This window comes from Octopus sinensis, linkage group LG6, assembly GCF_006345805.1.
Source record: "Octopus sinensis linkage group LG6, ASM634580v1, whole genome shotgun sequence".
NCBI classification, from domain to species: domain Eukaryota; kingdom Metazoa; phylum Mollusca; class Cephalopoda; order Octopoda; family Octopodidae; genus Octopus; species Octopus sinensis.
In genome coordinates this window covers 8,397,691-8,424,080 of record NC_043002.1, presented here as the reverse complement: position 1 = coordinate 8,424,080, position 26,390 = coordinate 8,397,691, and the positions used below count along the sequence as shown (strand labels likewise).

The 26,390-nt window shown below is 38.1% G+C and overlaps 1 protein-coding gene and 1 long non-coding RNA gene across 4 annotated transcripts in view; both read left to right on the top strand.

Annotated features, from left to right (window-relative positions):
* The window catches only part of LOC115212855 (puratrophin-1-like), a 402,149-nt gene that overhangs the window by 304,472 nt on the left and 71,287 nt on the right, over positions 1–26,390 (top strand). The gene's annotated exons all lie outside the window — the stretch shown is intronic.
* LOC118763811 lies at positions 104–26,390 on the top strand. Its single transcript, XR_004999560.1, has 3 exons — positions 104–575; positions 9,647–9,649; positions 26,378–26,390. It is a non-coding gene; the product is annotated as an uncharacterized LOC118763811 (long non-coding RNA).

The window sequence follows — 26,390 nt, the reverse complement described above, 5'->3', positions numbered from 1 at the left end:
TTCCATGTTAACGCTAAACAAAGGATAATTCATTTATCCATTTATATATATATATATATATATATATATATATATACATATATCATTATCATCAACGTCATTGTTTTGCATCCATTTTTCCAAGATGACATGTTGTTAGCTAGGTCACTTTTAATACAGCGTCTCTCCATTTGTCACTATTCTCTGTCACATCAGCTCTCATTACTGCACACATCTTCACTCGGAAAGAGAAACTGTTAATGGCCAGAAGAGTTAATAGCTTTCATGCATCCATCCATCTATCCATCCACCCTTCTATACATTCATGCATTCTGATATACAGAGAAGCAAAGGCATGTAGTTCACTTCATAACCATTTGGCTTCACTTGACTTGACTTGAGGCAGCATTCACCCGGGGTGGGTTGAGCTGGCTTCATTCATCCTCAATGCTGCATCTCTCACAAACGCCGACCAGACCTGGCGATTTGAGGCTAACAACCACGTGATCTCCAACCACTCTTTATTCCAGCGGTGAACGCCGTAAATATGGAGGCCTAGGTTGGGTACCAGATCAGCCTTGACTGTCATCAGCCAGGTTTTTCGTTGTCCACCACATCACTTTCGCCAACCCTGAAGAGGAGCTGGGGCAATTGCTTCGTAGATGAATTCTCCTGGTTGACGACATGAGGAATATTCTCCTTCAAATATTCTTCATCTACATCGCACCTTCTTCATTTGGCTTCCAGTTACATCCCTCTGTACAGCATACCTTGGGCAAGTGTCAACCAACCAACACCTTATGACTGAAATTGATAGGCAGAAACTCTCAAAACACAATGAATACTTCCTTTTTTTAAAATGCTTTTTTTTTTCTCTTTTTTTTTTACAAAAATTAGTAATATATAAATAAATGAAAAAATGTAATTAACTTAACTACATGTTTAAAAATCTGTGTCTAGAAGTTTATCACCATTAATTCTAATGGTATATCAATATCCTGTACCTTTCACAGAATAAAATAACATTCTGTCTCACACATTTGTTGAAATTTAAGTTCTCATATTTCTCTTGATCAGCTAAATTTGCTTTCTTTTTACACACACCCTATTTCTTCTTATTACTTCGTTTTTTTCTAATCTTTCCTCTCTGTCTAACTTCCTTTTTTCTAAAACACTTCATGTTTGATATTTTATCAAAAAAGTTGGGGGTTTTTTTTACAAAAAAAAAATGCCTAAAATATATAAATAAATGAAAAGAAAAATGTAATTAATTTGTTGTTTTTCTTTAGTGAAAGCTGATAGCTTGTAATATTTTTGGTTTTTGAAAGATAGAATCTATTTTTAAGTCATTTAAAGAATAATTTTTTTTTCCCTCCTTTATTTTACTATTACTATGACTTACAGTTTGTTTTTTTAAGCAACGTGATGCAGCAACCTCGTGCAACTGCAATTTCAATGCAGGCCAATGACAAGCTTTCATTTGAAACATAATTTTAGCAGTTTAAAAACATATCACAGAAAAATATAGAAAATAAATATATTCTGCATATCAATTTCTCTTCAAGACCTATCTTGTACTCTAGTAAGAGCCTTTTTGAAGTTTATACATAACTTGGTGGTTGCAGCTTCATTATAAATATTTTTACAGTTGTTGTCATAGAAGTACTAATGGCTTGGTATGTTGTTGTTATTTAGCCTCTGGTTAGCCCTGATCAGGTAGAACTATGACTAAAAGCAGTCCAACCATGAACATCTCATCTATATTCAATTTCAAGTTTAGTATACTACATTGTCCAAAATGCATTTCCAATGAAGTGTAATTTGATGGGAATTTGACTGCTATTTCCAATAGGTCAACCTCTCTGCCAGGGTTGATATATAAGTGTGAGAATTTCAGTGTAGGATCAAGGTTGCATTACCAGCTATTATATATATACAGCTGGAATAACAAGGCCTATCTTTTTTTTCCCAGGCTTACAAATATCTAAGATTAAATTATATAATGTGACCTTCTTTCCATCTTTCCTTTTGTTTTTTCAAAATATTTAAATGTGATTAGACAGAGATTTAGCTGCTATTTCTAACACGCACACACACACACACACACACACACACACACACACACACACACACACACACACACACACAGGAGAAACCTATGTCTATTGGTGAAATTTTGCCTGAATCCATATTTGAAGTCACTCACTAACGAAGTGTCTAAGAACCTATTTTTTGTAAGAGTAAGTTTTAAGACCAAGAATATTAATTAATATAAATTAGAAGAATTAAAAACTCATTATTCTTCCATCATAGGTTTCTATGCACTGACAATTATTTCCATGTACTTAAAACAGATTTTCTTACCAATATAGAGATGATGATAAGGGTGTTGGTGAAAGTAGTGGCAAGTGTGATGATGATGTTAGTGGTGGTGGTGTCACCAGGGGCAATGGTGGCAGCAATGATGATGATGATGATGATGAAATCTGGTTTAAAGTTAAGTTCTGGATTGACAGCCTGTTAATCTCCTCTAAATTCCAACTTGTACCTGCTTCTTCTAGTAGCAGTCAGCATGACCATGGTATCTGTGTTATATAGATTGGTTAAACTAGCAAAATTGCTTTGATTACGAGCACAGGATATGATTATTGACCTTAGCTGGTGGACACATAACATTGATTAGCTCTCTCTCTCTCTTCCTCACTCTCTCACTGTGTGTGTGTGTGTATGCACATGTATGCCTGTGTGCAAACATGTGTTTCGTATACTTGTTTTCATATACATTCACTCCTTTCTTCCAATGAATCTAATGCTCTTAGCTTAGTTTTTCCTTGGGGCTGGCCAGATTGGAGCAATCTCGAATATAACCAGCTGAAATTGCAAAGATAATCTGGAACTCGACTGAGGAAAGAAAATTCCAAATGACCTGTCCTTGTTTTCTTTGTATCGTCTCTCTGGATGTTTTGTTGTCCCTTTCTTGTATCACCTAACTATCTGGATGTTTTGCATTCTTGTCCTATTTTGTATTTATATATATAGAGAGAGCAACATACACACACACACACACACATATATATTTATATAATGTGAGATAAGTTTCACTTTTAATAGTTTCACTATGTATATATTATATATTATATACAGAGTGAAAGTATTGAAATGAAACTATTACAACTGAAACTATTATCTCACATTACAATAGAGATGTTATTGTTTCACTTTTGACGTGTAATACCAAAACAGTCTAAGAGATTGCTTCAGGCTCACATTAGACAAGAAGTTGGAATTTTTTGAATCATCACACTCTATGGACTGTAAATAATATATTTGTAAAATTTGAATGAAATCAGATGGGTAGTTCTCGAGTTTTAGTGATGCTCACATACAGACAGACAGACACGAATTCTCATTTTTATATTTATAGATAATAGGGAAGGCTGGTTTATGGTGTAACTACTCTACATCTTAGGGTGTGTTTCTCCTCTGAATTTGTGTATTTCTACAAACAAGATATATATATATATATATATATATATATGTGTGTGTGTGTGTGTGTGTATGTGTGTATATACTGTTATTAATATCATTACTTTATTTTTATACTTTCTAAACTTTCCTGTATTTTCTGGTCTTTCCCTTTGTCGTCTCTTCCTTCTCTGGATGTCCTTACTCTGTTTTCTCTAGTCTGATCGTTAGCCACTACACACATTTTTTTTCTCTCCTTGTTTTTTCTGTGTCCCTTTCTGTAGAAGAGCGTAGGCTCGAAACGTAAAAGACTTTTTTCTATTCCTGAGCGTTATACTAATCCATCTGTTTGTTTTGTACACCACCTGTCTTCATCTTTTGTTTTTTCATGAACTCTCCCTATATATCTATGATTTGCCTAATAGTGGTTTTATCTCTAATTTAATATAATATATGTATATATGGCCACAGCTAGTGAGCTGAAACTAGATAAATAAAAATAATATATATATATACACATATGTATGTATGTATATATAAAGTGTTATATAAATATCCAGTGTATAGTTTCAGTTAAAAATTGAACTGATTGGTGAGCATAAAACAAAACCTGCTGCTGATTGGCAAGAAATACATGAGAAGTGGCTTCTGAAAGAACAGATGACAGATCAAAGATGGTAACATTTGAATTTGCCAGCTGATTGTAGTGAGATTCCATGGGAAGAAGGTTAAGGCAGAGAAAATGTATAACAAATGAATGTTAATGTTATTTTTCTCATCTATTAAGAGTGTGTGTGTGTTGCTTTTTTGTTGTTGTCAGGATCAACATCTGAATGAGAAATTCTATGATCGGAGGCGTTATATCCTGTCTCCATTATCTAATGTTTCATTTCCTTTCTAAAACAGTAGGGTGTGATTTGAGCAGAAATTAAGCTGTTATTTCTTATTGGCTGACCAGCTGCATCGAGGCTCCCTCTGTTACTCATTTCATTGTTTTAAATGCAGCTGTCATTTTTATTAAAGCTGTGATATTCTAATTTATATAATTTTACTAAACAGTCATTTCATGAGAATTTAGGATAATGTGACGTCTGCACCATCAGCTGAGGTTAAAAACAACTTTGGTTTAAAGAAGACAAATTCTTTGCATGAGTGAAACATATAATGACCCAGTTCAGTGAGATTCGAGGCAGTTGCAACCATATAGCGATGTAGTAATGTATATATCTGTATATGTGCAAGTATGTGTGTATTGTATGTTTTCAATGTAATTGAATAATGATTGTTTGCGTTGTCACAAGTCTCGAATTTATAGGAGAGGAGGGGATGTGGGAAGAAGTGATGGTCATACTTTATTTATGACTCTTAATGCTGGCGAAATGAAGTCAAATGTTTACAACTGGGAATGGGGGTGAAAAGTAAGTGCAGATGTGTGTGTACACATACACACACACACACAGAAAAGTATATATATATTCAAAGCAATGAATAGTCTGACGAAACCGCAGTATGCATGCATCTCTTCAATACTCTCATAATAATTTATATGCACTTTTTGACAAGTTGTGGTGCAACTGAGCACTGTATACAATAATTTCATTATTATTATTATTATTATTATTGGGCTAAGAACATTAAAAAACAGGCAAAAGACAATATAGTTATGGAGATGTACTTGCATAGTGAGTGACTTGATCTGAGATCTTGTGCTGGAATGAAAATAATTGCAGCGTGGAAGGTGTCTATAAGCCATTTAAGAAACACACAAAAATGGTTTTTGTGTGTTTCTTAAATGGCTTATAGACAATATAGTGCTTCAGTGTATTTAAACTAAAGATTCTCAGAATGGCCAGTCAGTGCAACCATCATCACCAGTACCCAATTTCATTTTATGTGTGAAAAATTATTTCCCACAACATTAAGCAGACAAAAGAAAAAGAGGGATGAAATTGATAACAATGACAACACTAATTGCCAGAGTACTTTCTAGTGAAAACACAATGAGAAGAAATAAAAATTATGATACTTGTGGTGTGTGTAGTAGGGATAGGGGATGATGTGGATGGTAGGAGAATGCCATAAACCATATGCTGGCCAGCAGAAGGATTCTGGTCACCACAGAATATGACATGCGGAAACATAAAGAGAGGCGAGCTGGCGGAAACGTTAGCACGCCGGGTGAAATGTGTAGCCGTATTTCGTCAGCTGTTACGCTCTGAGTTCAAATTCTGCTGAGGTCGACTTTGCCTTTCGTCCTTTCAGGGTCGATAAATTAAGTACCAGTTACGCACTGGGGTTGATGTAATCGACTTCATCCCTTTGTCTGTCCCCTCTATGTTTAGCCCCTTGTGGGCAATAAAGAAATAGGAAATATAAAGAGAAAAGAAAAAAGAGGGGTAAAGTTGATAGGGAGGCTGGGCGTGGCTTAAACAGTTCAGGCAGAAACCAAGAATTTAGAATTTAACTGAATAGTGGTTAAGAAATTTATGAACTCTGTTAGCTTTGAATGTCATTCAAAACTAACATGTACTAACTGACCATTCTGGAAATCTTTAGTCCAGGTACACTGATTTACTATATATTATCTCTTCCTCATTTACTAATGTTCTTAGAGACCCCACCACCATTCTTCTTCTTCCTACATGATAATCATCATCATCGTTTAACGTCCGTTTTCCATGCTAGCACAGATTGGACCGTTTGACCGGGGTCTGGGAAGCCAGGAGGCTGCACCAGGCTCCAGTCTGATCTGGCAGTGTTTCTACAGCTAGATGCCCTTCCTAACGCCAACCACTTCGTGAGTGTAGTGTTTAAAGTTGACCTCAGCTTAATTTTTTAACTCAGAACGTAAGGACAAACCAAATGCCACTAAATATTTTGCCCGGCGTGGTAACGATTCTGCCAGCTTGCCGCCTTTGATCTTTTTACCAATTTTTCATCCTCTAACCATACTTGTATTTACTTTTTCTTTCCTCCTGTTATTAGCAAAATAGCAGTGTCTGGAAGACACACAATGTAAGAACACAGCTTTGATGCAAATCTGAGGAAGTGCCATTCTAACGCCTAAAACTGCAAACATTATTTAAATTTTCAGTTTGAATATTGCATAAACTGTCATTGCAAACAGAATTGGTTCAGAAACAATTGTAGCAAATCATTAAAGATGTGTTAAAGCGTTTCTTTGTCTTATTATTTGAAGTATAGGCACATGAGTGGCTGTGTGGTAAGTAGCTTGCTAACCAACCACATGGTTCCGAGTTCAGTCTCACCGCGTGGCACCTTGGGCAAGTGTCTTCTGCTATAGCCCCGGGCCGACCAATGCCTTGTGAGTGGATTTGGTAGATGGAAACTGAAAGAAGCCTGTCGTATATATGGATATATATATATGTGTGTGTGTGTGTGTGTGTGTGTGTGTGTGTTTGTGTGTCTGTATTTGTCTCCCTAGCATTGCTTGACAACCGATGCTGGTGTGTTTACGTCCCCGTCACTTAGCGGTTCGGCAAAAAGAGACCGATAGAATAAGTACTGAGCTTACAAAAGAATAAGTCCCGGGGTCGATTTGCTCGACTAAAGGCGGTGCTCCAGCATGGCCGCAGTCAAATGACTGAAACAAGTAAAAGAGTATAGTTTACTCTTTGCTACACCCAGACAATGGTTTTACCATTGTGAAACCAGGATTTTCTACACTTGAAGAATTTCAGTACCGCGTCGCCTTCGTTACCACATCACACCTGAGCCTACTCAGTAAATTATGGTGTAAGTGACTGAGTATTCCATTGACACTTTATGTGTTTAACATAATCTTCAGGTAGTCTTATGCTACCTTATTTGATAAAGCTGACCATTTGAATTAGAGGTACATATCACTCAAAATTTTTCCACACAGTTTCTATCAATTTTTATTCATAAAGCTTTAGTCTAAACAAAACTATAATTAAATACATGCTTAAAATGCTGCATAGTGCAATTAACTTTTAGACCATTCAGCTATGCATGTGCTATTTTGTATGTATATTCACACACACACACACACACACACATATATATAGGCGCAGGAGTGGCTGTGTGGTAAGTAGCTTGTTTACCAACCACATGGTTCCAGGTTCAGTCCCACTGCGTGGCATCTTGGGCAAGTGTCTTCTGCTATAGCCCCGGGCCGACCAAAGCCTTGTGAGTGGATTTGGTAGATGGAAACTGAAAGAAACCCGTCGTATATATGTATATATATGCGTGTGTGTGTTTGTGTATCTGTGTTTGTCCCCCTAGCATTGCTTGACAACCGATGCTGGTGTGTTTATGTCCCCGTTACTTAGCGGTTCGGCAAAAGAGACCGATAGAGTAAGTACTGGGCTTACAAAAGAATAAGTCCCGGGGTCGAGTTGCTCGACTAAAGGCGGTGCTCCAGCATGGCCGCAGTCAAATGACTGAAACAAGTAAAACAAAAGATAAAACAATATATATATATATATGTGATGTCCTGTACTCACGTATAATTATTTATATATGCATGTATATATACATGTAGATGTAGGTACGTACATATATGTTTGTATGTATGCATATATTTTTATTTTTTCACTTATATATATATATATATATATATATATATTATATATATATATATATATATATATATATATATTATATATATATATATATATACATACATACATACATACACATACAATTAGCATGATTCAACTTTTAATTTCAAAACTATATTGAGGTTATGCAACAATAACGTATCAGATCACGCAGTGTGTTGCAAGTACTTAGTGTCTAATATAATATAAAAGGGTGTGGTAATTACGTTGATAACACATCTCAAATTCCTCTATTACTCACTGGCCACCAGTTGGGAAGTATTTTCATAGTAACCAAATAACTTAATACTACCCCCATTTTAAATTCTAGTATATTTATGGCAAAAGGGGGAACCCAAGGAGGTGGAAGTTAGAGAAGAACTTCATGATGAAGTTTACATGTTCAAAGAAGGTTGCATTCAGATGTAAATGTTGGGAATTGTTTAATAATTTTCATTTAACTATTCTAACTATATCATCGTCGTTGTTGTTTAACGTCCGCTTTCCATGCTAGCATGTGTTGGACGATTTTGACTGAGGGCTGGCGAACCAGATGGCTGCACCAGGCTCCAATCTTGATTTGGCAGAGTTTCTACAGCTGGATGCCCTTCCTAAAGCCAACCACTCCGAGAGTGTAGTGGGTGCTTTTTACGTACCACCGGCACGGGGGCCAGTCAGGCGGTACTGGCAATGACCTCGCTCGAATCTTTTTACACGTGCCACCGACACAGGTGCCAGTGAAGCGACGTTGTTAACGATCACCTCTGAAGAAATATTTTTAGCCAGTAAAACTTCATGATTAAGATCTCTTTTGAGCTTGTAATTGTGTATCATTGTTGCTGTGTCATTGGTAAATACTCCGATTCCAGATACACTTCCTTAAAAAAAGTGGTCCACTGGGGGGAGGGGGACATCTTTACCTGTTTTACATCTGTCTAGTGATCAACATTACCTGACAAATACCAATAGAGGAGCTGCATTTGTAATGGCAGTTGATTTATCCAATTGAATTACAAGATTCATATTTTTCTTGTTTTCTTCACATTGGTCATCTCATAAATAATTTCTGTGATTCTACCAACCACTGGCAACACTATTTGCCAAGCATGTATAGTTTCTTATCTGTTGTAATCATGTGTGAGGATTTTGTATAATGCTCTTCAGTATTTTTCTTGAACCAGTATTTGTTTTATACTTTTGAAGGTTTCAGTACCATTTCAAAAAATTACACAGATTTTCCTGCATAGGAAGCACAATTTATATCAAAATATCATTTTAATTGAGCAGACTTCATTTATTCATTCCTCATATATTCATTACAAATTAAGCAAACTGGGCCATGCTCTTCTTTCTCTGCAATATCTATCACATACCTATTTCTTTACTACCCATAAGGGGCTAAACACAGAGAGGACAAACAAGGACTGACAAACGGATTAAGTCGATTATATCGACCCCAGTGCGTAACTGGTACTTATTTAATCGACCCCGAAAGGATGAAAGGCAAAGTTGGCCTCAGTGGAATTTGAACTCAGAACGTAGCGGCAGACAAATTACCTATTTCTTTACTACCCACAAGGGGCTAAACACAGAGAGGACAAACAAGGACTGACAAACAGATTGTCAATTATATCGACCCCAGTGCGTAACTGGTACTTATTTAATCGATCCCGAAAGGATGAAAGGCAAAGTCGACCTCGGCAGAATTTGAACTCAGAACGTAACGGCAGACGAAATAACGCAAAGCATTTTGCCCGGCGTGCTAACGGTTCTGCCAGCTCGCCGCCTTCTATCACATACCATTTCTCTTGATTTCCTCCCATACTCCCTCATTTTTGCAACCATATTTTTCACCTCCTCCACTTTCTTCTCTTTTCTTACCATTACATTCTTTTTTTTTTTATATCTACTGTCTTGTGGATGTTTATTTCCTCAGTCCATTTCCCTTATGCTCATGATTGTTTATATATAACAGCGTACCATAGTGGCTGTTATCAATTTGATCCCTGCACACTACAGAGATGCTCTTTTCTGTAACCATTTGACTGCATATGTTGAACCGTGGAAGATCAATTTTATCATTTTGCAAAGAGCCTGAATTGCAACTTTGAACAATTCACTGATGACAGCTAATTCAAAATCATTCCTCTGTTCTATCTCATCTTGTGTATATTTGATAATCCTGCATTGTGCTGTTAGGAAGAAAAGAAGGAAAATGCCTAAAATTACTGCATATGTACTGTACAGATTCTTCTCAAAGATTTTGACAATTTGCACCGTCGTTGAATAAGAGCAACTTTTGCAAAAGAGATAAATTAATTTGATTTTGTTCAATATTTTTCAATGAATGTAACAAGGTACTTGACTTTTGATTTAAATTTTTGATGGCTTTTTCACAAAGAGAATGGTGATTGCCAGTGTCAGCACCAAAGATGGAATCTAAATAATACTAATTTCCTCTTTAGAAATCTGTTTCTCTAGCTTCATGATAAATGAGTAGGTTGAATAAGTCGCTCTGTGATGTTACTATTAATTCTCTGAGTTTTCAAATCGGTCAATGACAGCTAGTCCATTGTACTAAACTTACAAAAATATGAACTAATGACAAAGTTAGCTTGTTTGTAGATTCTCTGGTATTATCAACAAATATTTTAAAAAAGTATGATACTTACATACGTAATCACACTCTCTGCACCACAAACATTTGAAGCCAATTTGGTGATTAAGTAATTAAGTAAATTAATCCATTTTATATATGTAATTATATTTTTGCCTTCCTGTGATGACTATTTGGTGTTAAACTATTGTTTTAACCCATGTATATCTTCAGGGCAAGACTATAATACAAAATAGTTATTTCAGGCAATAGCATAAAAAAACAGAAAGCAATTACATCAGAGAGAAACCATTTTGGTCATCAAAGAACAAAAACATGTGATCACTTCAACATGACACACTGTCCACCTGTTTAGGCAATGTCAACTTGGAGGGAGTGAGCTAATGTACAGTACATAAATTTGGTCACTGAACAAATCATTTGTGCAGGTTATTCAACAGAAGCTGAACATTCATACATCATCAATAGGAGAGTCCATCATACATATATATATGTATATATATTAAAGTTAGATAAGACCAGTTTATGGGATTACCTATGGGGATTTCGCATCCATAAAGGACTTGACATGGCATATCATCAGATCCCAAACCCTGTTGGCTAAGGGCCTCTCTAGAATATGGAGGAGGAAATGACCACATTATTCAATGTCAACAAAGGGGGTTGTGTTCCTTTGGTTATTGATCGCCAGTGGCCCTGTTATCCAATGGGTTCCAATACGCTAGCAGGAATTTCCTGAATTGTAAGCGCAGTCCAAAGACCTCCATTCTGGAGTTCAGGATGTTTCCTGGTTTGAGGGAATCCTTTAGGATTCTTATCCATTTCACTATCCGTAATTTACAGCGGTTGATCCCGTTCATGTAGGGGCCTGGATTCTCTTGAATTCTCCATGATATTCTGTATGGAACCCCATTGTCTATTAGCTACCATACATGGCTGGCTAATGACATGATGAATCTCCTTTGCAATATCCTGAAGGAGGATCTGTAGTTGGAAAGGCATTGTTTGAATGAGTTCCCAGAACAGCCAATGTATCTCTTTTTACAGGTGCTTTCCTTTGCTAGGGGCTTCACTGGTGTTAGCATCATTTTGCATGCCAGGAAAACCATGCTGTTCAACAAAGGTGCTATACCTGAACTGTGCAGTATCCTGTGACAGTAAGACATTATTTCACACTAGCTGAAAATGAGTACCACCCAAATGTTGGTGCATGTGTGTGTGTGTGTGTGTGTGTGTGTGTGTGTGTGTGTGTGTGTGTGCATGTGAGTGTGTATGTGAGTGTGTGTGTGTGTGCATGTTTGTGTGTGTGTGCATGTGTGTGTGTGTGTGTACATGTGAGTGTGTGTGTGAGTGTGTGTGTGTGTGTGTGTGTGTGTAATAGGAAATATACACTAGGAGTGTGACAAAGCAGTCTGACCTCTCTGTCTCCACATTTCGTTCAACTTCTATAATTTCCCATACCAACACAGTTGGTTTTTCATATTGTTTATGCCACTAAATACAATGGTTGTTATAGAAGAACCTCCTTCTCATCTCATCTTCTCCACTTCCACTGGTTACCTTGTATCATCATCATCATCATTTAGCGTCCGCTTTCCATGCTAGCATGGGTTGGACGGTTCAACTGGGGTCTGTGAAGCCGGAAGGCTGCATCAGGCTTCAGTCAGATCTGGCAGTGTTTCTACGGCTGGATGCCCTTCCTAACGCCAACCACTCCGTGAGTGTAGTGGGTGCTTTTTACGTGCCACCCGCACAGGTGCCAGATGGAGCTGGCAAACGGCCACGAACGGATGGTGCTTTTACGTGCCACCGGAACGGGGGCCAGGCAAGGCTGGCAACGGACACGAGCGGATGGTGCTTTTACATGCCACTGGCACGGGGGCCAGGCGAGGCTGGCAGCGGACACGAACGGATGGTGCTTTTACGTGCCACCGGCACGGAGGCCAGACAGGGCGGCGCCGGCAATGGCCATGATCGGATGGCGCCGCACCGTCTTGTATTTCTCAAGTATTTACATAAGATGCCTGCGTGTTTGTAATTCAGATTTTGACCCTAAAACAAAATATATTCACCTGCAAGCCATGTCTTTGGGTGTTGTTTTTATGACTGAATGTGTTTCAACCATGATCTCCATCCTTTCTTTCTTAAGGGTATCTAAAACTACATAATCCTGTCTCCTTAAGATAGATAGCAGTATGTTTTGAAGGAGAGTGGGGTTGGTTATTATTTCTAACAAAGCAAGTGACCACATAGGAGGCTTCAGTGTTATGTAAGTTGACTGGTTAAGCAGAAGCTCCTTTGTTGGTTGGCCAAGAACTCTATAGTTATTAATGATACAAGAAGACCTCCCTTTTACACTTTCTCTACCACACGTACACACACTTTAAAATATATCATTAAAATATATCATTTGTAGAAGGTAATTATATTTCTTTAAAATGATATCTAAGATGTTATTAGTTAAAATTCGTATTAGTTGTGTGGTGGTGAGGACAGGGTGGTCATTGCTGAAATACTTTATACTTTTGATCATAAATTTGCTTATTTACTGCTGACCTACGTCTAATAAAGAGCAACTCTCATTTTTTAAATTACCTAATTTCTTGTTTGGAACCCTTGATTCAGATCATGTTTCTCAAACAAAAACTATCTAATAACAAGCTAGCCAAAGCTTTTAAACTATATCATATCTTCACAGTAAATAAATATATCACAAAAATGAAATGAACAAAAAAAAATAATAATAAATAAGAAAATAAGTATGAAAGAAAGAAATAGAACCGGATGCCAAACTTTTTTTTTTCCTTATCTAAGGGAATACTATCAGCATGTGCCCCTGGGGTATGTATGAGATTTTGATAAACCATAATCCAAATCAAGATGATATTATTTTTGACTTGAAAATCCTGTTGATATGATTTCTAAAAGTGCTTCACTAATTGGTTCTTTTCTGGGTTCCCTTATGTACCACGAGCACAAGTTAAACCATAGCTTTACAGTTTAAATTTTTTTCTTCTTTGTCTAATAGCTTGCTACACATATCATACAGTATATCTCAAAGATATGCAGTATTTTATTACGCTTTACTTGTGTCACGAAGTATTAAATCTAGTATGACAGCACCTGCAAATATGGCTACATGTGCAACATGACATTGCTTTCTTAAATACAAGTTTTCAAGCTTATCATCATCATCATCATCATCATTTAACGTCTGTTTTCCATGCTGGCATGGGTTGGACAGTTCGACCGGGGTCTGGGAAGCCAGGAGGCTGCACCAGGCTCCAGTCTGATCTGGCAGTGTTTCTACAGCTGGATGCCCTTCCTAATGCCAACCACTCCATGAGTGTAGTGGGTGCTTTTTACGTGCCACCAGCACAGGTGCCAGGGGAGGCTGGTAACGGCCACGATTGGTTGGTGCTTTTTATGTGCCACCGGCACGGAAGCCAGTCAAAGCGGCGCTGGCATCGGCCACATACGGATGGTGCTTTTTACGTGCCAGGGTAGACTGGCAATGGCCACGAATGGTTGGTGCTTTTTATGTGCCACCAGCACACACAGAAGCCAGTCACGGCAGCGCTGGCATCGGCCATGTCCTGAGTAAATTTGTGAACGATATTCTATAGTGTTCTTAGACCCTTCAAAGAAATTAGCAATGGAATAAGCTTTCATTTATTTGTGTTCAATCATAAATTGAAAATTGGTTTACTAATAACTTCTCTGCACACATATAAATATTCACTTATGACATTAGCACAAGATCTCACACTTATATTGGAGAGGTATAATATAACAACTTACCATATTCTAATTGTCAAAAATAATTTTTAAAATCTGATAAAGAGGACAAGAAACAAAACTTACCAATTTGGTTTCAGCATAAGAAAAATGGAATAGTTCCAGTTTCCTATCATTACTTCTTTTATCAGTTTGACAGAGCGGCTAACCGGCTTTCGTGCCAGTGGCACTTAAAAGGCACCATTCTAGCGTGATCGTTACCAGCGTCGTTCTACTGGCACCCGCACCAGTGGCATGTGTAAAAGATTTGAGCGAGGTTGTTGCCAGTGCCACCTGACTGGCCCTGTGCCAGTGGCACGTAAAAGCACACATTACATTCTTGGAGTGGTTGGCGTTAGGAAGGGCATCCAGCTGTAGAAACTCTGCCAGATCAAGATTGAAGCCTGGTGCAGCCATCTGGTTGGCCAGCCCTCAGTCATACATCCAACCCATGCTAGCATGGAAAGCGAACGTTAAACAATGATGATGATGAAGTCATAAATGTTAGAAATATGTTTGGGATTATTGAAATTTGAACTCATAAATTGAATTGAATTCAACTGCAATCTTTCATCAGGGTGGGCATTTTGTTGTCATTTTGACAAAAGGACACCTCCTCTTTTACTCTTTTTACTCTTTTACTTGTTTCAGTCATTTGACTGCGGCCATGCTGGAGCACCGCCTTTAGTCTAGCAAATCGACCCCGGGACTTATTCTTTGTAAGCCCAGTACTTATTCTATCATTCTCTTTTGCCAAACCGCTAAGTGACGGGGACGTAAACACACCAGCATCGGTTGTCAAGCAATGCTAGGGGGGACAAACACGCACACACACAAACACACATATATACATATATACGACAAGCTTCTTTCAGTTTCTGTCTACCAAATCCACTCACAAGGCATTGGTCGGCCCGGGGCTATAGCAGAAGACACTTGCCCAAGATGCCACGCAGTGGGACTGAACCCAGAACCATGTGGTTGGTCAGCAAGCTACTTACCACACAGCCACTCGTTTCATTTAATTTTTAGAAATTGGTAGCAGAACTTCTTGGAAACTTATTTGTCATAGATCCCTGTTAGTGTTCAAACAATTAAATTTGGCAATCTGCTTAATACTACAAAAACCAAGATTAACTACTGTCTCTGTGAAGCCATGAAGTTTGTAACAGAATTTTTTTCCCTTTTCAATATTTACTGCTGAGAACCTAGCTAGTTTAAGGATTGAACTTCTCTTTGAAATCCTTGTTTCCAAAATCTGTTCTTGGATTATTTGCAGTTAACTCATTAGCTTGTGATAGACCAGTCAAGTTGTCTTTTAATATTGAATTTGGTAGCTCTATATTTGGGTTCACTTGATACTGTAAAGGGGAGAATGAAAATAATCATTTTAATTCTCTGTAAAATTTTTATATTTTAATGTTAAAAATGTGACAATATATTTCGTTTTTGGATTTGGTTTGCAAGATTCTTTATATGAGTTCGTGTGTTGAAGCATATTCTATTGTGTCTGGGGAGAGTAATTTTCTTTTTGTGTCTTATTATGTAACACACACACCAGTAAAAATTCCACATTTTTCTTATTTTTATTGTACTAAAATTTTCAATAGTTTTGACTCAAAAATTTTAGGACAATAAAAATAAGAAAAACATGGAAATTTTACCAGTGAGTGTGTTACATAATAAGGCACAAAAAGAAAATCACTCTCCCCAGACACATTAGAATGTGACAATATAACTTTTAGGAAGAAAATATCTTAAATATTTTCTGTAATTGAATTTAGTTGTAGATTCAAGTGACTGTTACTTCTATCAGTTGCTTTTTCGGTCAACTATTTTTATTCAATAAATTGTATTTTGATTAACTGTCCACATCCTCATTATTTTAGTATAAAGAGGTTTCTCCTCTTCATTTGCATTAACTAGCTACAGCTATTACTTATCCTATTAATAGAGACAAAATACAAGCACCTGAAATATCAATTATATATTCTACTCATTATACATTTTTCTGTTACAGTTATTCTCATATCTAATTAAATAGTTATTTACTTATTGCAATTACGTTTTGGCAAAAAGATGACGGCATCACTGTGTGATTAAGGTGTTGACTCCACAATCATGCAGTCTTTAGATTCAATCCTATGCCACCTTGGCCAAGTCTTACATTATAGTCTTGGTTGGCCAATGCCTTACAAGCAAAATTTGAGAGGCGGTAGCTTTCTGGAAGCTAATCCAACATAAATATATATGTTGCCTTACTCACTCACACCTGTGCTGGTGACATGTGAAACATCCAAGCGAGGTCGTTGCCAGTGCCGCTGGACTGGCTCCTGTGCAGGTAGCATGTAAAAAGCACCATTTGGGCATGGCCACTGCCAGTACCACCAAACTGGCCCTCGTGCCAGTGGCACGTAAAAGCACCCACTACACTCTCAGAGTGGTTGGCATTAGGAAGGACATCCAGCTGTAGAAACTCTGCCAGATCAGATTGGAGTCTGGTTCGCCAGACCTCAGTCAAATCGTCCAACCCATGCTAGCATGGAAAGCGGACGTTAAATGATGATGATGTATGTATATATCATTATCACTATTAAACATCCATTTTCCATGCTAGTATGGGTTCAGTGGTTTGGCAGAGGACTGCATCAGGCCCTACTGTCTGCTTTGGCATGGTTTTTATAGCTGGATGTCCTTCCTTATGCCAACCAGTTCACAGAGTAGGTGGATGGATGGATAGATTCATTAGAATCTAGACATATCAACAAGTAGGATGCCTGGATTGGCTAGAACAGCTATTAAATGTAATTTGTTGTTAGTATGAGGGCTGATAATTAAGTATCTGTACTGTTGCCCTAGTAACAAAACTAAAGCATGCTGAGTGAAGCTACTTTGCAAAGATTGACCTTAAACTTTGCTGTGCATGTGCACTAAGTTTTAACATTCCAGCTCACTTCTGCTGTTTACAGCAGTGCTTGAAAGGAAGGTGTGTAGTGTGTGATCATCACATTGACCATGACAGAGAAAGTTGTCATGATGATACTTGCTGAGAGGCCTATGCAAAGTGTATCGAGAGGAGAAAGTGTATAGAGAGGAGTATATGAGCCACACACAAGTGTACGAGTGGTTCAGATGTTTCCAAGAAGATAGGGCGGTGAGCTGGCAGAAATATTAGCACGCCGGGCAAAATGCTTAGCAGTATTTAGTCTGCTGTTACATTCTGAGTTCAAATTCCACCGAGGTCGACTTTGCCTTTCATCCTTTCGGGGTTGATTAAATAAGTACCTGTTACGCACTGGGGTCGATATAATCGACTTAATCCGTTTGCCTGTCCTTGTTTGTCCTCTCTGTGTTTAGCCCCTTGTAGGTAGTAAAGAAATAGGTATTTCGTCTGCCACTACGTTCTGAGTTCAAATTCCGCCGAGGTTGACTTTGCCTTTCATCCTTTCAGGGTCGATTAAATAAGTACCAGTTACGCACTGGGGTCAATATAATCAACTTAATCCGTTTGTCTGTCCTGGTTTATCCCCTCTGTGTGTATCCCCTTGTGGGTAGTAAAGAAATAAGATGTTTCCAAGATGACCACAAAAATGTTCATATTGTCAAACGTTCTGAGAGATCCACAACCAGCAGAACTGAGAAGACATCACAGGTGTGCAAGCAGCTGTGAGGGGATAATCATCAAATTATCATCCGTGAGTTATCAGAGGATATGCAGATTAGTTACGGTTAAGTTCAGTCCATTATCACTGAAGATTTGAGTATAAGATGCGTGTCTGCCAAGTTTGTGCCAAAACTGCTTTCAGCTGACTGAAAGGACACTTGGGTTTCAGTTGCACAAGATCTCCTTGATTGTGTCTAGAAAGATGAAAACTTTTTGAAAACTTTGTGTCGGCGTCTTAGTAGGTATTGCCAAGCTTTTGGCAAAATTTAATGCAGATTCTCTGTTCAGCTTTCACTGTCATGGTCAGTGTGACAATCACACGCTACACACCTTCCCTCCAAGCACTGCTGTAAATAGCGGATACGAGCTAGAACATTAAAACTTAGTGTGCATGAGCAGCAAAATTCAAGGTCAGTCTGTGCGAAGCAGTTTTACTCTTTGTGATTTAGCTTCATTACTATAGCAGCAGTCTGGATACTTATTGATCAGACCACATATACAGCAGGTATGTATATATGTGTACATACACACACACACACACACACACACACACACTGGTACCAAATCCAATATAAACCATAGAGCCAGCCCAGGATTGGTTCCAGGTGTGGCATATGTATAAAAGAAGAACACAAGTGAGGTTTAAAATTTACTACAGCTGTTTCACTAGCATTTTATTGCTTCATTCTAAGATTTCATTACAACAAAATTCCACCATCCTCAAGTAAAATTTTATACATGTGTTTAAAATTTTACCTGGGGATGGTGATTTTTGCTGTGATGTAAGCTAAAAATACATTGATGAAATGCTATGAAAGCAGCTGTAGCAGTAAATTTTAAACCCAGATTGTGTTCTTGCGTGTGCATATGTGTGTATGTATATATACATATATATATGAGTGTGTTTATATATATATATATATATAAATATAATAAATAACATTAGGGTAATAAGAATTATATAAATATATATATAAGATGGTAAACGTTTTCAATTTTCATTCCTTTCGAGAATTTATCCCTAATTAGTGGTTTGACTTTTCTACTGGTCTTTCTAGCACAAGGCTTTCCTATTTGGAAGCCTCTTGATGTGTTTTAATGTATACGATATTTATATATATATATATATATATATATATATATATATATAATATTAGGGAGTAAATCCAAACTTACAGGATTTGCCTAATAGTGGTTTTATCTCTAATTTAATATATTTATATATATATATATATATAATATATATATATATATATATGAACACACACATAAATGTGTGAATATATATATATATATATATATATATATATATACTCATACACCCATGCATATATTGTGTGTATGTACATGTCCTCATTTTGGTACCACTTGTATAGTGATTCAATGTGCAAAGACCTGTGGGAATATCTTACTTGAAAAGCAAATAAAGATTGGCATCAGGAAAGGCACGGAATCATAGAATACTGCCCCAAGAGGTCTTATCCAACCTTCTTTACCCCACAAAAAAAGGACACAAAAGGAATAATGAAGTAGCAGGCTGACAGAAGCATTAGGGCATCGGAATTAAGGCTTTGCAGTGTTTCTTTTGATTGTTTATGTTCTTCTGATGAAATGTATTGTACCTATTTCTTTACTACCCACAAGGGGCTAAACACAGAGAGGACAAACAAGGACAGACAAACGGATTAAGTCGATTATATCGACCCCAGTGCATAACTGGTACTTAATTTATCGACTCTGAAAGGATGAAAGGCAAAGTCGACTTCGGCAGAATTTGAACTCAGAATGTAAAGGCAGATGAAATACCTATTTCTTTACTACCCACAAGGGGCTAAACACAGAGAGGACAAGCAAGGACAGACAAACGGATTAAGTTGAGTACATTGACCCCAGTGCGTGACTGGTACTTAATTTATCGAACCCGAAAGGATGAAAAGCAAAGTCGACCTCGGTGGAATTTGAACTCAGAACGTAGTGGCAGATGAAATACCTATTTCTTTACTACCCACAAGGGGCTAAACACAGAGAGGACAAGCAAGGACAGACAAACGGATTAAGTTGAGTACATTGACCCCAGTGCGTAACTGGTACTTAATTTATCGAACCCAAGGATGAAAAGCAAAGTCGACCTCGGTGGAATTTGAACTCAGAACGTAGTGGCAGATGAAATACCTATTTCTTTACTACTCATATGGGGCTAAACACAGAGAGGACAAACAAGGACAGACAAACGGATTAAGTTGATTACATCGACTCCGAAAGGATGAAAGGCAAAGTCAACCTTGGCGAAATTTGAACTCAGAACATAACGGCAGACGAAATACAGCTATGCATTTTGCCCAGCGTGCTAACGTTTCTGCCAGCTTGCTGCCTTATATGTATTGTACTTGAGCACTGTAAACAATAAGTTTACAGGATAAGCGACAGTAATGTTAAGTAACACAGCCACCGACCACATCATCACATGTTCAAATTCTTTTTATCTTACATTTTTCCTGCAGCTTCTGTTGAAAAGCTGGTACCAATTTTATGAGATAGCTAGCGAGAGGAAAAATATCTTTCTTTTTCCTGTTCCTTCATTTTGTTTTTTGTTTTCTTTCATTTTGTTTCTTCTTTTCCTTCGTTATCAAAATTTGAAAACTTCTCTCTCCCAAGAATGGGTAGGGAAATTAGATATGTAATTGACAAAAAAAAAAAAGTAAAAAGAAAGAAAGAACACATCTAAGCAAAATTCCTCTGCTAAGCATTTGCAATGTGACACCTTAAAAAAAAATTGGGGATTTATTGACCCCTTATTTTTAAAACTTTTGAACCTAAAATCTGAATATACTTCTACTTCTACGGATAATGATATTATTACTGCCTTAGTTCATAACTTTGGTAAAGCGGTGGCAGCCAAAAAATTGAAATATTTATTCAACAGTATGTGTACTCTTAATAAATTTACTACAAGATGTCTGTGTGTGTAGTTGTATTTTTTCCTTCTAATGTACCGGAGCTGCTTTGAGGTGTCAGTATTTACATTGCACCCCACTTGGAAGTAAATTGTGTAAATGGTCTATATACCAGCACCTCGCCTCAGCAGATAAGACATGAGTATATATGTGTGTGTGACTGTGTGTGTGTGGTGTGTGTGTGTGTGTGTTTATTCAACTCATAAAGGCATGGAAAATAAACATTAAATTAATGGTGATAATGGCATGTATGGGCATCTCTGATAAATCTCAAAGTAAACAATATTTCTCTCTCCCTCTCTGTTTATCAGACACCAACCACAATTAGGATTCGGAAGTAGCTCTTGGGGTCTCTCCTCACCCCATGGGACATTTCACTATTTATGGCTGTTCTGTCTTATTGATCCCAGTAAGATATAAGAAGTTTAGCCAACATCGTTATGGTTCAAGTTCATATTGGCACTCTGCTTCTGAGTTACCATTTCAACATTATATAGACAAGCCAATTTCAGAAGCTTCTATGTGGTTGCTTAACCTACTGGAAATAGCAGCTGAATCTCCCTCTAATTTTACACTCATGTTAAAAGGCAGGTTGTTTTGTCCTTCTCTCCTTTGATGGTTCCAGTAGCATTGAATTTACCTGTTGAGGGAAGTGAAATCGATCAAAATCAAATTCGATGACTGGCGTCCGTGCTAGCAGGGTGCAAAGAGCACCATACGAGTGTGATCATTAACAGAGCGGCTAACTGGCTTCCGTGCCAGTGACACTTAAAAGGCACCATTCGAGCGTGATCATTACCAGTGTCGCCTTACTGGCAGTTGTGCCCATGCTAGTAGGGTGCCAAGAGCACCATCCAAGCGTGATCATTGCCAGAGCAGCCAACTGGCTTCCGTACCTGGAGATCGACTTTGCCTTTCATCCTTTCAGGGTCAATAAATTAAGTACCAGTGAAGCACTGGGGTCAATATAGTCAACTAAGTCCCCTACCCCCAAATTTGAGGCCTCCAGTAGAAAAGATTATTTTTTTTTTGTCCTTCAAATTTTATCATCATCATCATTTAGCGTCCGTTTTCCATGCTAGTATGGGTTGGACGGTTCACAGACCCCAGTTGAACCGTCCAACCCATACTAGCATGGAAAACGGATGCTAAATGATGATGATGATGATGATGATAAAATTTGAAGGACAAAAAAAGAAATGTAGAAGAAAAAGTTATTAACATTAGTAAGAAATACGTTGTTAAATTTGGTAACTTCTCATCATTATTGGGAACAATAGTCATTGTTTACTGACGTAATGTTTTATATGAAAATGCCTGATTGTCTGTCAAGAGGAGAAAAGGAAACTGACTGAGCCCATCCCACTGACTTCACACTAACAACAACATAAACAACAATGATCTCTCTCTCTCTTTCTTTCTTTCTACTTGCCTTAGTCATTTTTACTGCAGCCATGCTGGGGCACCACCTTGAAGGGTTTTAGTCGAATAAATCAACTCTAGGACTTATATTGTTCAAAGCCTAATACTTGTTCTATCAATGTCTTTTGCTGAACCACTAAGTTACAGGGGTGTAAATACATGGGATGTAAAGTCATGGGAAGAAATACGAAAGATGCTGCATGGATGGTAGTCCAAGAAAGAAAGGTCAGGCTTGGCCGAACACCAGTTACGTGGAAGGAGAGGAGAGAGGTAGTGGATAGAGGAATTGAAGAATTAGGGAGGGATGAGAAAGAGAGAGAAAAAAGGAAAGGGACAGATTGAGGTTGCCAAGTACACATACATACATACATTTATTCTTTTATTCTTTTGCTTGTTTCAGTCATCTGACTGTGGCCATGCTGGAGCACCGCCTTCAGTCAAACAAATCGACCCCAGGACTTATTCTTTGTAAGCCTAGTATTTATTCTATCGGTCTCTTTTGCCAAACTGTTAAGTTCCTGCTCTCCCAGAGAAATCAGAAGACCACGTCTCACTCATATGTTTTCTTTTTAGTATGATTTCTACAAACTAAATGCTCTTTTTATCACCAACTGCTTTGCAGAGTGTACTAAGCATATTCTGTTATGACACCAGCACTAGAGGGTTTGTCATGTCCTCAAAACAAGGGACCTGTCTACTCCGTGTTGGTTTTTTTCACCAACCACTTAACAGTGTTTTGTAGAATTGTCATGGAAACCATAACACAATCTCAAAACTTTACAATTGACTATATTGTTTCAAAAGTTGCTTTGTACATTATACACATAAGAGCATTTTGTATAATTAAAGGTTTTGTCTTGATTGTTTTATATTTTTTTTAACGATCTAGCCATACAGGCAGCAGATTGTGAGAATTGTTAAAGCATCAGACTAACTGCCTTCCAGTTGTTCTGGATCTTTATACTCATAAGTTCAAATCCTGCCAAGGTCAACTTTGCTTTTCATCCTACTAGGATGTCAATAAACTAAAGTACCGGTTTAAGACGGTAGGTTGACAAAATTGTTAGTGTCATTAGAACAAATACCTATTTCTTTATTACCCACAAGGGGCTAAACACAGAGGGGACAAACAAGAACAGACAAATGGATTATGTCGATTACATCGACCCCAGTGCGGAACTGGTACTTAATTTATCGACCCCGAAAGGATGAAAGGCAAAGTCGACTTCGGCGGAATTTGAACTCAGAACGTAGTGGCAGATGAAATACGGCTATGCATTTCGCCCGGTGTGCTAACGTTTCTGCCAGCTCGCCGCCTTAATCAAAACAAATACCACTAGGTGATACCTAGTGGTATTTGTTCTGACTCTTTACATTTTGATATCAGAGACCTTAGCTATTGTGAGGTTAACATTGTAGGTCTACTGACCACAATGTTCAAATCTTACTTTGGCCATTGTCTTGAGCTCTTCTTGACCACAGTACATATCACTGATTTTTCCAGTTTGCCTCGACTCAAAACAAAATAGTTGTATTTTCACTACATTGTTGAATGGGTTTGCAGTCAAAAGAGCATCTGGCTAGTGTGCATACTCGACAGAGTGTAAGTACCTTGAGAGAAAAGTTGAACCTAAGAAGCATCAGATGTGGTATGCAAGAGAGATGACTGCGCTGGTATGGCAATGTGGCGAGAATGGATGTGGATAGCTGTGTGAAAAAGTGCCACACCCTAGCGGTTGAGGGAACCTGTGAAAGAGGTAGACCCAGGAAGACCTGGGATGAGGTGATGAAGCATGACCTTCAAACACTGGGCCTCACCGATGCAATGACTAGTGACCGGGACCTTTGGAAATATGCTGTGCTTGAGAAGACTCGGCAAGTTCAAGTGAGACCATAACCTTGTGGCCTATGCCAGGGGTGTAACCAGCCCACTTATGCGTAACTTTCCTCCATTGGACACTAAATTCTGCTTGCGAAGACCTGTTGAGGCAAGTGAAATCAAAATCAAAATAAAATTCGATGACTGGCATCCGTGCTAGTGGAGCGCTAAGAGTACCGTATGAGTGTGATCGTTGCCAGAGCAACAAGCTGGCCTCCATACCGATGGCACGTAAAAAGCCCCATTCGAGCATGATCGTTACCTGTGACGCCTTACTGGCACTTGTACTGGTGGCACATGTAAAAACATTCGTGTGAGGTTGTTGCCAGTGCCGCTGGACTGGCTCCTGTGCAGGTGGCACATAAAAAGCACCATTTGGGCGTGGCCGTTGCCAGTACCACCAAACTGGCCCTCATGCCAGTGGCATGTAAAAGCACCCACAACACTCTCGGAGTGGCTGGTGTTAGGAAGGGCATCCAGCTGTAGAAACTCTGCCAGATCAGATTGGAGTCTGGTTCGCCAGTCCTCAGTCAAATCGTCCAACCCATGCTAGCATGGAAAGCGGACGTTAAATGATGATGATAATTGACAGTATGGTATAATTGATATAATTAATCATTAATAACTTCAGTATTAACCTCCTCCTCCTCCTCCTACTAATACTACTATCATCACAACCATCACTACTACTGCTACTACTATCATCACAACCATCACTACTACTGCTACTACTATAAAGCCAATAAGGGATTTTTTACATGGTCATTCAGTCTGCTAGAAATAGCATCCAAATCTCCCTCTAATCATTCCCTATTGGCTGTAGAAAAGGGCACTTTGTTATAATGTCGTTGTTGGAAAAAGATGTGATGTTGAGGGTTGATAATAGTTCTGCTTCATCAGTACTAACTTTTTAACTAAAGAGGCAACACTAACAACAACAACAACTTCTTCTTCTTCTTCTTTTCCTTCTTCTTCTTTTCCTTCTTCTTCTTCTTCTTCTTTTCCTTCTTCTTTTCCTCCTCCTCCTCCTCCTCCTACTACTACTACTACTACTACAGTTAAACAGTAATGACTTCATAACAATAACATCAGCAATAAGGATAAGTCCTTCCGAAATTGGTGGTTGACAAACAAAATTACAACACTAATGACAGTGGTGCTGGAGGCATGAGGGTGGAGGGGGATTGGTGTTGATTCCAAATTTATCTTCTTTCTACAGTCAAGTAAGGATGGGTCAACATGCAGGAAAGAGGAAGAAGAAAAAACAGAACAAAAAAAATGTTTCTTAACTCAGATGGTCAGCAAGTGACAAGTACTTAGACAGGAAAAGGTCAAAAGTGGGCAGTGTCTACTGCTATTTACATAGCTATTAGCTATACTGTTGCTTTTCTGTGGAAGGAGTTGAAAATTGTTTGTTTCTCTTCTCTGCACTGAGGATTTTTGTCAGGAAAGGTTGTAGAGGTCCCCCCTTTCACACACACATATATACACACACACACAAGCACTTTGAGATTTGAAGCTATCATCACCTACTCCCCCAATATCTTGTGTCCCTGGTGGGGGTAATAAAAGAAATATTGCTATTATTTTTTTTAAGATATTGCCTTACCTCCTGGTAAAACAACTCTTGCTAGAACTATAAATATCCAGAACGGAAGAGAGAGGAGGCAGGGAATTTAGTGGAGAAAGGAAGAGGCAGAGAATGTTGTGGAGAGAGAAGAGATTTCGAAGCAGAAGAAAGTTTGTGGTTTACGTATATACTAAGTGGGAAGGAGTGATACCAACGAACATCCTGATAATTTTAACTGGTCCATTAAAGGATGACTTGTTAAAGTAAAAAATGACATTCTTCCATATTTTTTACTGTCCTGGGATTCTATAGCGTCACAACACATCATGTCACATCCGGCTATGTCCACCCACGTCACTTGGCACTTAGGTTTTTATCAGTTTTCTTTTCCAATCCTATTCTCAGGATTATACTGGAAATAATCAAAGGAAGTTGTCCGGAATATGTTTTTTAATCAGAGGAAAAAGTCATACCTGGCTG